Consider the following 15,404-nt stretch of genomic DNA (forward strand, 5'->3'; position numbering starts at 1 on the left):
GTAAGCCTTTGAATTACAATTTATAAATCACTGGAATCTTTTATTGAAACTCTATTACCAATAATTGATAAGACTTAGTTTTTCTCTTTTAAACATAATAATAAAATTGTATTATGAGTTATAATCTAAAGTCTTGCTTAACTTTAAATTAACTCTATACTTGTTTATTCTTAACACAACCATTTGATTTTTTTAAAGGTTAAGTATAAAAAGATTGACTATAAAATGACAATTAATGCCTCTACTGAAAAATTTCTGGCATATTTGTCTACTAATAAACTAAAATTCAAAGTCCAAAACACATTTATAAAAGCATTCTTCTCCACATGGTATTCCATTATGAAACTGCTGCAACAGACATAACATTAGTTGAACAAACATAACACTATAATCAAGCATCTGCTTGCCTTCCTGCTTTGCATATCAACAGAGATTTGTTGTACTTTTTTTAGTATTCTCAATAGATTTTTGTGTTTATAAAGGTCCAGAAATTATCTTCCGAACTTATCCTCCATATGGCACCAGGAAACCTGGCATAACAACCTTTCTGACACAAAAGATATACAACTCTTTTATTTCAAAATCTTAAAAATTGCCACAAATACAAAACTATCAAGCAAGTGTTAGAACCACCTCAAATTCTGTTCTATCTTATCAAAATTGAGTTGTCTATATATGTTGACTTTAATTGTAAAAACATGCACAAAAACCAACACATCCCTTCCCAATTTGAGCTGTAAATGTTAAACACAACTTTAGTTTTATTTTTCATCTTAAATTATTTAAGGCTCAGAATGTTTTTATTCAGCAGAAGGCCAATCGCATGAAGTCACTAATTAAGCATGACCCAAATTTTGGTTCTGATGTCATATCCACAAAAGAGAAATAAAGTGAAGATAATTATTGTTTAGATAATGGATCTGGTTAGTTGAGCCCAAAGAATCTCATGCAAATTATAGATTTTGGCCTTCTTTTGGAAGATTTTACAAATTTCACAAATTGTTTTAACTCTCCTCTGCAATCTATTTTTTTCCTGTGTAAACACAACTTGAGTCAATATCTGTTAAATAAGCTAACATTTAAGACATATGACACTGACATAACACTGACAACTACTTCTTTCTATTGTAATTTTTTAAAAACTACATTCTAATGTGTATTAAATAATTTAAATAACAAGTTTACATCTAAATGAGCTCATATGCACACACTTTCTTATTTTTGCTTTATAAATATAACTTAAAATATTAGAAAATATAAAGTACTATATTAATCTATAAGTAATATCACTCTTAAATGAAAATGCTCCATCTTCAATATAGTGAACCAAGTAAATATAATGTCAATTACATAAAACCTACTTGTTATGCAATAGAGGGAGATTATTCAGACCCTGCAGTAGCAAACAGTATTTTCCTTCCTTATAATGGTAACAAAGTGATTAACCTGCCAGTTTAACGTGAAGAAATGATATGGTTCCAATATGTTTGATTCCTTAAACCTAGTCAAGACACATTGCCAGATATTTCAATTAATGTGTAGCAAGGTCACAAAATCAATTTCTTATCAGCCAAAAACACTCATACAGTAAATTTTATTTTCAAACCATAATCTCTAAATTAAATCTGGGTATCTAAAATATATAGTACAGAAACTCGGTCATTGGGTTTTCTTCCTGATAGCATTTTCACAAATGGCACAAGGCTTTGTATGCTATATATAGCCTACAATGTTTGGTTAGCTTCTAATCTTCCTAGAGAACCTCATTATCTCTTTCCCTAGCAAATAAAAGACGAAAGTGTTAATTTCCTCCTTAAAATAAGTACAAGGTTTAAACAGTTCTGACATTCTATCTTCCAGCAATTTATTTGGTAACTTTTAAACAATTATAAAGAGAATCCACAAAACTTTATACTAATCCAATTGCTTGATAATACAAGTATCTGAATGTAAAATTGTGGAAAAATCATTTTAACAGGAAAACAGCATTACCTCGAAGCAAATCTCATGTAAAGGGACTTTGTGGGAACTGAGCTTGCCTGACCAATGACACTCAAGATAGCCACATTTTTAATAAAAACTCTTTGACTTGAATATTAAATACCATCATCTATTACATTCTTGTGTTGAAGTACTTTGTATTTCAATTTCTTTAAACAGAATCTTTTTTTTTCTCCTAATATCCTTATTCTCATCCTACTCACAATTACACGTGAAACTACAGTAACTTAAAAGCTAGTATCTTTTCTTTTAATGAAAATGAACCAAAATAGTTAAAGGAGCCGAAATATTTCAATAATCTTGCCTAAATGTTTTAATATTCAGAAAAATCACAATTTTCATGCCAGACAAATATGCTTTGTTCCACATTTTTTAACATTCCAAGTGTTTGATACATTTATACAAATGCTGTATAATATACACTACACAGTGGTATTTTCTCATACAACTAACAAATTATACAAATCTATTGTAAATTCAGATCTTTGAGACAGTTCGATATTTGATGGTTGGTAAATACAGGATATGAAATCATATCTCAAGAAAACAGGAAGAAGAACTTATCTGAGATAATATATATTATAGTTTTTCAAACCATTTTCCCCACATCCTCCTAAACATGTAATCCTTTCATTGATTTCAGCACTGCTAAATGGAATAAATAGAATCTTTTCTGGAGCAAAGAAGCAAATAACTTTTAGGAAGAGTTAAAACATATTTTTTTATAAATTAAACATTTTTGTAGATGGAGACAATATTTTCTCCATAACCTTTACATTTGGAAGTATCAAAACTCTAATGAAATAATTTAAAGTTATAGAGAATATTTTATTTCTTCCTAATTTATTCATGTGATCATTTCTTTCATTTTAATCAAGTTTAGAGATTTATAAAAAACAAAGTTTGTTTCAATAACAGTCCTTTACTTTGTGTATGTTAATGCAAAAAAAAGATAAAACATCTTAAATAGGTAATTGAACATTAAATACGGCTTCATGTAAATTGTATTTAAAAAGTTCAGTTCATTGGAAGAAGTGATAAATGTGAAACAGGTATTTTCAATAATGCATACACTATTTTGGAATTAATGTCAAAATATTAATATAATTAGAAAAACATCATTATCCTAAATGTCAATAATTTCACAATTTCTATGATTTTTGTGAAAAAGGCATATTTGATATATAAGATGCAGAAGGAAATACCACAGTCAACATAAATCTTGGGACTCTGAAGATTAGGGACAGGGTGTCTCAAAAACAGGAGGTCATCAGACTGCTTCCTAATTTATGAAAATGTTCAAAATATATAGATAATTTAATGAAAATTCAATCTTAAATAGCTGATCACTCAGAATAAAGTAGAAAAATGGATACTTTGGAGAAAACCAACATGAAATTTATAATGCTAACTTTTACTCTTTATTTATAGCAAACTATTTAGGATGGGATCATATCTAAGATGATCTTTTTATACTTGTTTAACAATGTGTGAAGTTCAACCAGATCTGAGTGCTGATTCACACAAGCAGGAATATCATCCACAATGTCTTAATAAATTCTGCATAGGTAACAAATAATAAGAATTGGGCACCAACCAATCAGAATAACCCCTCAAAAACTATCCATAGTATTTTTACAGATTGGATCCAAGGAATTTTTGCATTCTAAGGATACAATAAAGAATAAGAATTAGTCACTGTCCTCAAACAGCAATCATTGATGGGATTTCCCAGGCACTACTGAAAAGTAGGCAACTCCATCAAAACTTACTCCAATATTAAGTATTAATGTGAAAATAAAAGGGAATTATTAGAACATGAAAAACAAACAAGTGTTCTTAACAGATAAAAATAAGAAAGGCCTTGCAAAAAAGTGACACATGTATTAGGTCTTATATAATGATGCTCAGATTATAATATTTCCAACATTGAAAGTGCCCACTTTCTCCCCTGAACACAAACGCAGTTGATTATATTGTCTCATTCATTGAGCCTGACATGAAGTATTTTGATGTCTGGAAATCCATGTAATCCTCAAAATGGAGAAATCTGGCTATAGGTTTTCAACTGAGAGGACCTCCTCTATGATCCATTCCATCCTCACCATCCCTGGATCATCATGCACTCACAAACAAATAATCATCAAAGTTTGTTTGGATTGCAACGAAAGGTATAGTTTCATTTTGTAGCATTTTGTTTCAGAAGTTAGTTAAATGATAATTATAAAATCATATGAATTGCAACCTTCTTTTGCTCAAAATGAATATACATACCATCTAATTCAAAGGAGGTTCTCTCAATCACATATAACAGTGACTAAGCCTCTCTGATAGGGGAACAAATATAAAAATCAAGGTTTGGTAGCCTTCTGATTTGTTTTTAATGGTTCAAGTGACTCTGATAGGATACTTTTCTTGCTGATCATATTATATTTAATACACTACTTTTCAGCATTGTAATTGAGGAAAGTTTCCTGAAACTTGGTTCAGAAATTCCTTCCATAGGGGAAAGCCATCAGAGAAAACATGGAAATTAGGTTTCATTTACGTGCCAACCTGTACTGATTTGTAACACCTGCCCGGAGAAGAACTTCGAGGTCACATCCTGGCTCAGCAAGAAAAAATATCATTATGTGTCATGGTCATTAGTAGGGAGGAGAGAAACAGAAGGACTAGATGAAAGCATGACCTGCATTTGTCACAGCAGCTCCAGATATCAGATTTGAAAAAGAATAGTGTAGTGTAATAGAAAGTGCATTGAGTTTAGAGGCAAGAGAGCAACATCCATATCTGTTTCACTTTCTGTTTCACACTGAGCCCCAAACTCAGGCTAGTTACCCAAAAATAGATGAATTGGAAATTGACTACAGTTCAAATATGATGAGAGAATCAAATGTTTTAAAGCTAAAAGAGACATCAATAACAATCCTAGTCCAATCTGTTCATTTCACAGAAAAACTGAGGCTCAAATGTTCTCTGTGACTTAGCATGAAAATCCCAGTTGAATGGGGCTAGAATATAGATAACAAGCTTGGAGGCCTTGGCACAGTAAAACTAGTATTTATTATCAGAGAATTTAGTTCCTAGGGCATGGCATAGTAGGAAGGTTCCAAGTTAGAAGGCTTGGTCTTAGTCATTGGGATATAAGGATATAAGAGAAGGATTCAATAATGGGAACTGGAAGATAACACTTTAGTCTAGAAATTATTGTATTTTTAAGATGACAAGGTCATAGCACAGGATTTCTAAAATATGCCTCCTTTCCTTAAGCTAGACTTAGTCTCAGAAAAGGGATTAAATAAAGTAGGGGTTAAATGAAAGTAGATGAATGTGGAAAGGGAGACCCAAAGGACTGATAGACACTCTTCTTGTAGTGGTCATCTATATTTTTTTGGTTGCTTGGCAACCAAATCATCACTATCCTGATGATAACAGTCACCCAAATGTCCTTTTGAAAAGAATTTTTTTCTCTTACTTTGTCCTTATGATTTGAGTAGGTTTTCGCCTAGGCTCCAGGAATAGAGCAGTCTGTATATTCCATTACTTAAAGACATAAAAATAATAAAAACTGAAATGTAACAAAAGTGACAGTTGATGAAAACAACTATACTCTTCTTTTATATCAAGATATCACAAGATATTCCTTAAACTTTAGCTGAAAAGTAAGGCACAAACATATTCTGTGGAAGATAGATGGGCATTAGAGTGCTCTTTTAACTGAAGACTCATGTCTTTCTAAAGCTCTGGGAAATTGTCTTCTGTCTATTATTATTTCTTCTGCTAAACCTTGTGTGATTCCTTTTGCAAAAAGACCTCTATTTGTTGAATATTAGGTTCTCCATGTTTGGTCCTCCGTTTCTCAATTTTGTTCTTATATTTTTCATCTTTGCTTTTTAGATCTACTATTCTGTGGATACTGTTTTTCACCTCTTCTATTGTACATTATCATCTCAATTCAGGACTCATATTTATCAGACAGTGAATATATTTTATTGGAGAAAAATATAATTGGTTTGTTTAGCAGGAATAATCAAAAGTATTAGCCAGTGAATTCATACAATCACTTGGGGAAAACAGACAGCATAGGGATGAGACTGTAGATAATTATAATATTGTAACCACAAAGTTATAAGTGAGTCAAAAACAAAGTTCAGGTTCAATCAAATGGGGCAGAATTTTTTCAACAATAATGTGCTGTTCTTGGTTACCACATATGGGCTCCATCCCCATTTTAATGACATTACAATCTGAAAAACCATAGGTAAATCCTGCAATTAAAGTTTAAAAATATATTGGCTACTTTGTTTCACCTTTGAGGCAGATAAAGCAGAGGAGGAATTTGAGAGATGTCTGGGCACAGGTAAAGGAAAAGATTAGAAGCGGGTAAAATTAGATTATTATCCCCTGACAAGCTCAAGACCATCTTGACTAATGTGGTCCTGGTGTATCTTCCACTGATATGTAAAAAATTATTGCTATTTGTAGCTTCCTTGTTCTATGTGTTATCATCCTATAGGAGAAGAAACACAGAAATGGAGATTTAACCTCAATCTTCTGGTGGATTTTAAGCGTTGGTTTGTGTTACTGACAATTTTATCAGCTTATTGTCTTGATGTCTCTTGCTACAAAAGGAGAGGAACAAGAGGAGAAAGGAAGTAACAGAAATTAAACAACATGAGGGTTTTAGAATTTATCAAAGAAGAAAGTATTTTTGTGGTATAATGGCTTTTTTGTACATAGAAGCCAATTCTATTTTTTGTTTGGATGTTATAAAATTTTCCCTTAACCTCTTTTCTCTTCTTAAAGAATTATTTTCCAGGCCATTGTTTTATTTATGCATCTTTGTGTTTGTATTATTGGCTTTTCTCCAAAGACTAGTTATCCTTAAATGACCCTCATGTTTATAATTAAAACAATGTTGATTATTACAGGTAAATACCTTCCCAGCCTTTACAATCTCTTTAGTCCAAGAATCCAAGAATTCAGTTATCTGTATACATATACAGCAATTTTTAGACATTATTCCAGGTAGCATAGGTGGGGAGTATGCAAAAAGGTGGCATTAATTTTCTCACGAGTTCCATCCAAGCAGATGACAACATTTTCTTTGGGAGCATTTTCTTGGCTTTATCTAGAAGCAAACATCAATGGCGAATAGAGAGCCTGATATGTGTGGCCTTTGGAGAATAATATCTCAACCAATCACCCAAATTTCCACTCTCTTTCTGGGAAGCAGAAAAGATACCATCACCACAAGGAAAAGCCAATATTTTCATGGTAGCCTTTGCGTACTCTGAATCGCCCCCCTTTTGTGGCATTAGATTCTGCCTTGAGGAATTCATTCAATTTATAGACTTCTCATGGCATGGCCACACATTGATTTTATTATCAGTACACTAGGCTTAAAGGAGGAGAATAAACAGGAGTTAAAAAAGTTTTACCTGACCAAGATACTGAAACTTGTAAATAGTTGTAACTTCCCTACACTATTCTTAAGGAATCATAAACATGCATACCAGATGTTTTTTTCTTTTTATCAATTGTTTTGATAATATAGTGGGGAAAAAGCAAAATAATTCATTTTTATCTCAATGAGATTCAATTTTCTTATTTATAGACTTACTTCACATAGTTGTTTGAGGACCATACTAGGCAACTGTTTGAATGTGATTTCCCTGGGAAAGTTGTTTAATCTATAAATTGAGGATAATACTAGCTCTGATTTCAGTAATGTGTTATGAAGATTAAATTCATAAATTCATGTGAAATGCTTAAAATAGAGTGTAGCTCAGATAAAGCACTAAAATTAACTTCAATATTATTACTCTTTTGAGAATAAGCTGAAAGTTACTTAAGCATTAAAGAGACTAAATAAGGAGGAATAGAAATAATGGGAAAATAGATAATCAAAAGACTGGTTCATTTGCTTTTGAAACAACCAGGAATTGGCTATGAAGCATTCTGATGCCCTACTAAACTGGGACTATAGATAACTGACATTCCAGAACAAAGGAAATATAAATTTTGCAAAATAAACTTAGCAACCTTAAAATATTGCCAAAAGAGTAGAACTATAGTAAACGAAGCAGAAAAACTGAGACTCAGTGAGTTGCTTAGTGGGACTGAAGGTGCTATCTCCATTATCACTTTGCTCTTCTTTCTACTAGTATTTTTCTTGCAGATTAAAATGTATAAAAATTCCACATTTAGAGCACAATTTTCATTTAATTAATTTTAATTTCCTAGCAGCTCCTAAAGGTACCGCTCAATAGAAAATATAGCATGGTACAATTTCCATGTTCATTTCACATGCAAAATGAAAACTAATGATAGAAAAACAATCTCCAATTTTTATTGTTATTGATACCTTATCATCAGCAGCACATGTTATAATGAATTAAAGTTTTATCCTGAAGTAAAAACAATAGCAACAAAAAATTGGTGTACTTCACTTGGAATAAATTCAGTACTCTAAAAATGTCAAATCAGATGATTGGTTTTATTTAGGATTGATTTCATACAGAAGTTTGAATACCTCTTTTTGGTTGTTGAAATCAGAACTCAGAAGCTGTTTATTTTTGCTATTTCAGTTTAATTCTCAATGCTATTAGTTATCTGATGGTACCTTTCTGAGTCTAAATATGCAATAAATCCATCTAGATAATACTAATTTAAAAGTGATTAAATATAAATGAAACTTTTACATGAAGAAAAATTTTCTTTTGTTTCACTATAAATTATTTGGCAAAATCCAAAATCATGTTCATTTTAAAACTTTGTATAAGATCACAAGAGATTTCTTAGTTTGTATCATTAATTCTCACAAATGTCCTATCAGATAAATATGAAGTGGAATGACATAGAAAAATGATTTCTGAAACTTTGTCTGCAAAAACAACATTGTCAAGTTAGAACAGAGAAATTTTTTGTTTTAAAACTGTGGAGCTGATCAGCAAAACTCAAATGACACGTCTTTTTTCCTTCTTTTTTTTAAAAAATAAAATATTAGCTTGAAGGAAGTTTTTATTATCGTTTATTGTTTTATTTTTCTCTTTCTATATGTTCAAGAAATTTATAATTTTATGGAGGATATTTTTGAGGAAGTTCCACCTAATTACTGTGGTAGATTTTGTTCTCTCTTTTGTGTAACCCTTGTCAATAGACGAAAGAGGTCACATCTCTAGTACAAGGAAAAGGATTACTAAAATTGGCAAAGGTGTTTTATTTATTTGGATGAAGTTCTTAGAAATCAAGCATCCTGGAATACAAGCCTTAGGTTAATTTAGCTTTTATTTATTAAATAGTTTAGCTTTTCTGTTCAGTACAAGAAATCTCAAAGAAATATGTACCTTCTTTAAACAAATCTGACTCACGACTATCTAGATGCATATCAGAGGTCCTACTTTCTCAAGTTTGTATTAGTATTCATTTACCTAAGAAGTTCCTCTGGAGCATGTAAAAACACATCCGTTACAAAAAAATTTGCTTCCTCAAGAATTTTTAGTAACGTTACATATGAAGGAAGATATATGTTATTGAGGTAATGTTATTTAGAAGAGTGTAATGTTATTGAGATATATATTTCAAATTCTTCAAATATTCTTCAACTATTACTTAAAAATCAGGAGATATCTCCTGAGGATTGGAATAACAATGAAAGAAAGAAAGAGAGAAAAGGCAGGAGGAAGTGAGGAAGTGAGAAAGGGAAGAAGAAAATGCTAACCTAGGCTGCTACTACTTAACACTCTCCTCCAAGTTCTAATACCACAAAATGTAATAAACATAAAAGGACAAAAAAGTTGCAGATGAACTACCAGGACAGCTGACAGCCTGATGTGAGATGAAAACAAATATTCAAAAGATATACCAGTTTGAAGCCTTATGACAAAAAAGATAAGATTTAAAAGATGCTGTGAAAAATAACTTCTCTAGAGGGACCTGATTGAGGATGTTTTGATCCACACTACGTTCTGGATATGTAATTTCACAGAAGTTATATATAGATATAATTTAATGGTAATTTGTGAACCTCAAATTTCTTTATTTTTGTTTCAAACTGTCTCCCTTAATAAATATACTAATTTTTGTAATTATAGTTTTTAATTTCCCAGGACATGGCAAAACTAAACATTTTTTGTAACAGAAATATACTGTTGTTATGCTGAGTAATTAGGAGTACCATTTCTAAATTTTCAAGACTATAATTGATTTCCAGGATTAAAGGGACAGAATAAATATTCCAACTGTTAAAATAAGTAAATGATTTTGCCATTTCCTCAGTTATTTTTTAAAGGTTATTATGTTTTCTCATATTAAAAAATGTTTAATCTGTTACCCAAAATCCACTGATATATTTTTATGACATTTTTCCTACATCATAATGGTTATTTTATAAAATATTTGAATAGTAACTGCATAATGAATATATTTCAGAATAAGCTAGTATACACTTAGAATTTAGTTCAACAGTGAACAAGGTTTATCTTTGTTAAAAATATCAACAATGTTCTTTGGAAGTAGATTCATGAAGAAGAGGTAATGTTTATGAGGTGAATATGTAAAAATAATGCACCTATCTTTAACCAAGTAACAGAATATATGCATCTAAATGAGAATAATTGAAAATCAGTACATTTATTCCAGTTATCTTTATTAAAAGCGAGATATTATAAGCAATATCAAAATATCTCAAAACTTTTGAGTCTTTATCCTATGCTACTCATGCTAAATATTTCAACTTGTATTACTTTATAACTACACATAATTTTCTTAAAACTACTTTGAAAATTAATTGTCCACTTTATCCATCAGATTTGGTTAAAAGTTCTTCTTAGCTGTTTCTGGAAATCCAATCTCACTGTAATTGAGGATTATATAGAATTTTTTTTAAAGCCTCAATTATCATAATGATGTCAGTACTCAAACTTTTATTGTTATATATATCATTGTAGTAATTATAATAATTTTATTGTTATATATCATTATGATAATTGAGGATTAAATTATTAAAAATTATCAAATTATTACAACATCATTGTAATAATTGAAGATTTAAAAAATTTATATATATAAAACAATAAAATTTGAGTACTGGCAACATCATTGTAATAATTAAACAATCTTACAATAACACTTTATTTGAGTGAGAAATGAGAGCTACTTTTCATTAGTACATGTGATTCTGGCATGTTTTTAAAAATCAAATATATGAAGTGAACACATCTCATGAAAGTTAAAAGTATATATATATATATCATTATAACTATCATATAGGTGTAACTACATATCATAGTTAAATATGAAATATCATGGAAATGTGATGTAAAGAACAGTTAGGATTATTTTTCTGTTTATACTTCTATTATGGAAATTATCAAATTATCACTGTTAAGTATTTAAAACTGCATTATTCATAGTTTATAGAGTATATCTAATTGTGTTAATCATGTGTATATACATAACATAACACACAGACACATACATTTTGCATGCTTTGAATCTGTTCTGATGGTTGCTGGTTTGCCCATTTTGAGCCTCTTCTTTATTATTAAAAAATCAACTGTTATGAAAGCAATCACATGTCCTCAGTACTTCTGTTTTAGCCCAGGCAGAATCATGATGGCGAATTACTTTAATATTTCTCCCACATTCTGAACCCATAGGATGTGTTTTCTTCTTGACTCTGAGACAACTCTTGTAACATGATTTTCTCTACTTTTATCAATGTTATACTGTTCTCTAGTTTATTATAATATTATTCCAATAGAATTTTATGAGCATATATATGGTTATTAGATAACAATAAAAAAACTGCTTTTTAAATGTAGAGTATATCTCCCTGAATGTGAGCATCAAGACTTAATTATTTTCTGTAGAGTGCTTGTGATGTGATGCATAATAGACATGTCCCAAGCTAAAAAAAGATTTTTATACATGCATACAAAATGACAATTAATCCTTCTTGACCCTCCCTGGGACAATTGTTTTTCTTCTCCCCATTCTGATTCCATGAAATTTCCAAGAATGCAGCCTCACTTAAAGAGTTTATATGAGAGTAGAGAGGTTGTCTCTTCCATCCATCCATCTTCGCACCCAAACATGCACTCTACTGCATCCTTCCCATTGCTCTTATTTCTCACCTCTCCAAGCTCAGTTTATTCTAACTTAAACAATTTTGTTTTAGATATATGTACACAAACATTCTTTTAACTCTTCTAACTTCCCATTCCATTTTTAACACTTTCTTAATTACTTGGGAGAGGAAGGATCTCTCACTCCCTATATTTATGATAATTGTGTACCAGAGGGTAACCAAAACTGTGCTGAGAAGCATATGGAATAACAATAGTAATATATGTTTAAAAAACTAAAAACCTACATTTTAGGGTGAAAAATCAACAATTTCAAAAGCCTTTAAATATATCCCATAACTTCTACATAAACTTTTCTATCTCCTGTCTTACCCGCACATGTATCAGCTTAAACATAAGTGAGCAAATAAATCTCCAATAATACCATAAAGTTGTTAAAAATAATTAATAAATTCCTATTGAAATAATATTGTTCTACCAATTTGGCTTAAAAACCTCTACTACACAGTTATGTCAGGCAGCTAGTAATATGCTTAACATTACTGATAATCTAGAGAAGGTTCAGATCCCAGGGTTGAGTCTTATCTCTCTTAGTTCAGCCTGGGGATACTGGGAAACTCACTTAAGCTTTGAGAGTTCTGCTTCTCTTGTAACCAAAAGACTCTAGCATAGAACTCAACCCAACTAGTTGTAACCAGTAATAAAGGTGTTTGTAAATAAAAGACAGCATCTCTACATTCTATTTTAAAAGCTGAATTTAATTAAAGATATGTTTGGTAGAAGTGACATGAAATATAATAAACTTTATAAATAAAAGTACTATTATTTTTATAGGTTGGGTCAAATAGCCTTTTGTGAGTTGACCCTTGTTAATCCATTCTTATTCTACCTAACATGGTCATCTTTCTAATACACACTATTTATCAGGTAATTTAATATCTGTCAATGACTCTTCTTTGTTAATGGAATAAAGTTCATATCCTTGACATCCTGACTTAATTCCCACTAACCTGTGATATGTATTTACCATGAAATACTTGGAGCTTCTTAAAACATACACGTATGTTCAACTTCTAGGCCTTTATTAAGTTTGGTTCCTTTTGCCTGACTTCTCTTTGCCACTTAGTCAACCTTGATAAATCCTATTTATTTTTTAGTTCTTAATTTAACTTAAATGTCACCACCACTTGCAAAGCTTTCCTGCAGTTGGCTGTATGTCTCAAATTTATCCCTATTTCTATCTTTTTAACATTGCACTGTCATTAATACAGTTCTGTAACCATATACCGAATATACTGAAAATTGAGATGTTTACTTAGTCTTTCTAAGATTCTATTTTTTTAACTATAAAGTGAGAATAATAATAGATAAAGGTGATGTGCTAATCAATATCTTGCTACTCAGTTCACAGAGATATTGGCTATCCCGATAATTATGGTGATAATCATAATGATGATGATGAAAATGTTCAATAAATATTTGTTCAATAAAAAGATGATCAAATAAAATAAATTCACTACTAATAAAAATTATTTCTATAGTACCATGTAATCTAAATTCTAAATGACTTGCTCAGAAGCAGCTCTTGGAACAGAATACATTTATTGAAGATGGATTATTACCACTACATTTCTTTGGCGGTATCTAAGGGAGCCAAATTTTATGAAGACAATGAAGATGATGGTAATGATGTCAAAAAAGAAAACTTTCATTCCTCAATAAGATGGCATCCACTTTAACAACCTCCTGTCTAGTCATTTCTCATTGGCCTAATACCAATCTTAGAGAAAGATAGAAAACGTAGGGAATTTCTCTATAGATGAAAAAAGCCAACAAGAGCATTCAAACCCAAAATATAACCTAGACTACTTAGCAGTTGAAATACAATGTTTTAGGTTTAATTCTTAAAAAGCACATTAAGTATACTTATTGAAGAAAATATCAAAAATCTGTCAGTGAATTAATAAAAGAGGAAAACCACTGTTTGAACAGTTATAGGAGGACATCATAAACTTTAATTAGTGGATATTAACAAGTGAATATATAACTTTCTTTAACAAGAAGGGGATTTAAGTTAAAAAGAAGGGGATTTAAGTTAAAAAGAAGGGGATTTAAGTTAAAAAGAACTTGAGAAAAAATATTCTTCTTACAAATTGTGTTCTATATGAAAAGAAATTGCACACTAACAGGTCTTGAAGTATTTTTTTCAATGGTAAATATTTTCAGTCCTTCAGCTGGCTATTGACTTAGGCAGCAGAGAAAAAAAAAAAACCCAACTGTATTGGATAATGAAAGATGTGTTTTTAATATAAATCATTAAAAAACATGATTATAAGCTGGTTGGCTACTAGAGGTCCAAATTGTGAAAAATTGTGATGTTAATGATGGTAATCATGACAGCTGAAAAATACCTAAATAACAAAGAAACAATGCTACTTATGAAGTACTATGGTACAATTTGTAACGATTAGCAGATAAGCACACTAATATGTTTGACACACTATTTCGAAGGTCACTCAACTATCAACTTGCCATAATGCCATTCAATTAAATACACAATAAAGATCTAAGGTTATTTATGGAAAGAATTTTATAATGCTTGTAGAATAGTATATTACAAATCCCAGCTGTATGTACAAGCAGAAATGTCTAATTTAATGCACCATTAAGCAACTGTAGCTTTATTCTACATTTTTTAAAACATTAATTGTAATGAGGTTTAGCCTTACTATTAAATTATTTAAAGAGCTTTTCAAGTTGAATCATGAGATACAACTTGTTCATGCTATAAGCAAACACATGTAATATTAACAATGTACAATATCCTGGCTCAATTAGAAAAAGTCCATGTTATTTTAAATACATTTAGAAATATCACACCACGCAGTTCTAATTTGAACTTGCCATTTAATTATATTTTCAAATTAATTTATATGACTTGAAATTTTTTCTCTCTCTCTTTTACACAAAATGTTGTTATATCGACCCAGTTAAAACTAGATTCTACTCAAAATAAAAGAGTGAATAAAGAAAAATTGAGTAATGTTTGAGGAAATAGGAGTGGTGGTGGTGGTGGAGATGACAGACAAGAAATCACTTTCATTTGATTATCAAGTATTGTTATGTTTATTAAGTCAATGGCTAACTTCTCTAGAAGTACCCTTTCCAGCATTCTTGCTCAGGGCTCTAGCCTAAAGTTTTATAAATGGATCTACTTTTTCACAAAAGAATGCATTTTCAAAATTTGCTTCTCTCTCCTTCCCTCCCTCCTTCCCCTTCTCCTCCTCCTTCTCATCCCTCTCTCCCTCCCCT

At 30.6% G+C, this 15,404-nt stretch overlaps 1 protein-coding gene across 1 annotated transcript in view; it reads right to left on the reverse strand.

Moving 5' to 3' along the window:
• ADGRL4 (adhesion G protein-coupled receptor L4) overlaps positions 1–15,404 on the reverse strand; it is a 101,132-nt gene that overhangs the window by 83,309 nt on the left and 2,419 nt on the right. The gene's annotated exons all lie outside the window — the stretch shown is intronic.

The sequence above is a fragment of the Pteropus medius genome, unplaced genomic scaffold (genome assembly GCF_902729225.1).
Source record: "Pteropus medius unplaced genomic scaffold, Ma_sr-lr_union100, whole genome shotgun sequence".
Lineage (NCBI taxonomy): Eukaryota > Metazoa > Chordata > Mammalia > Chiroptera > Pteropodidae > Pteropus > Pteropus medius.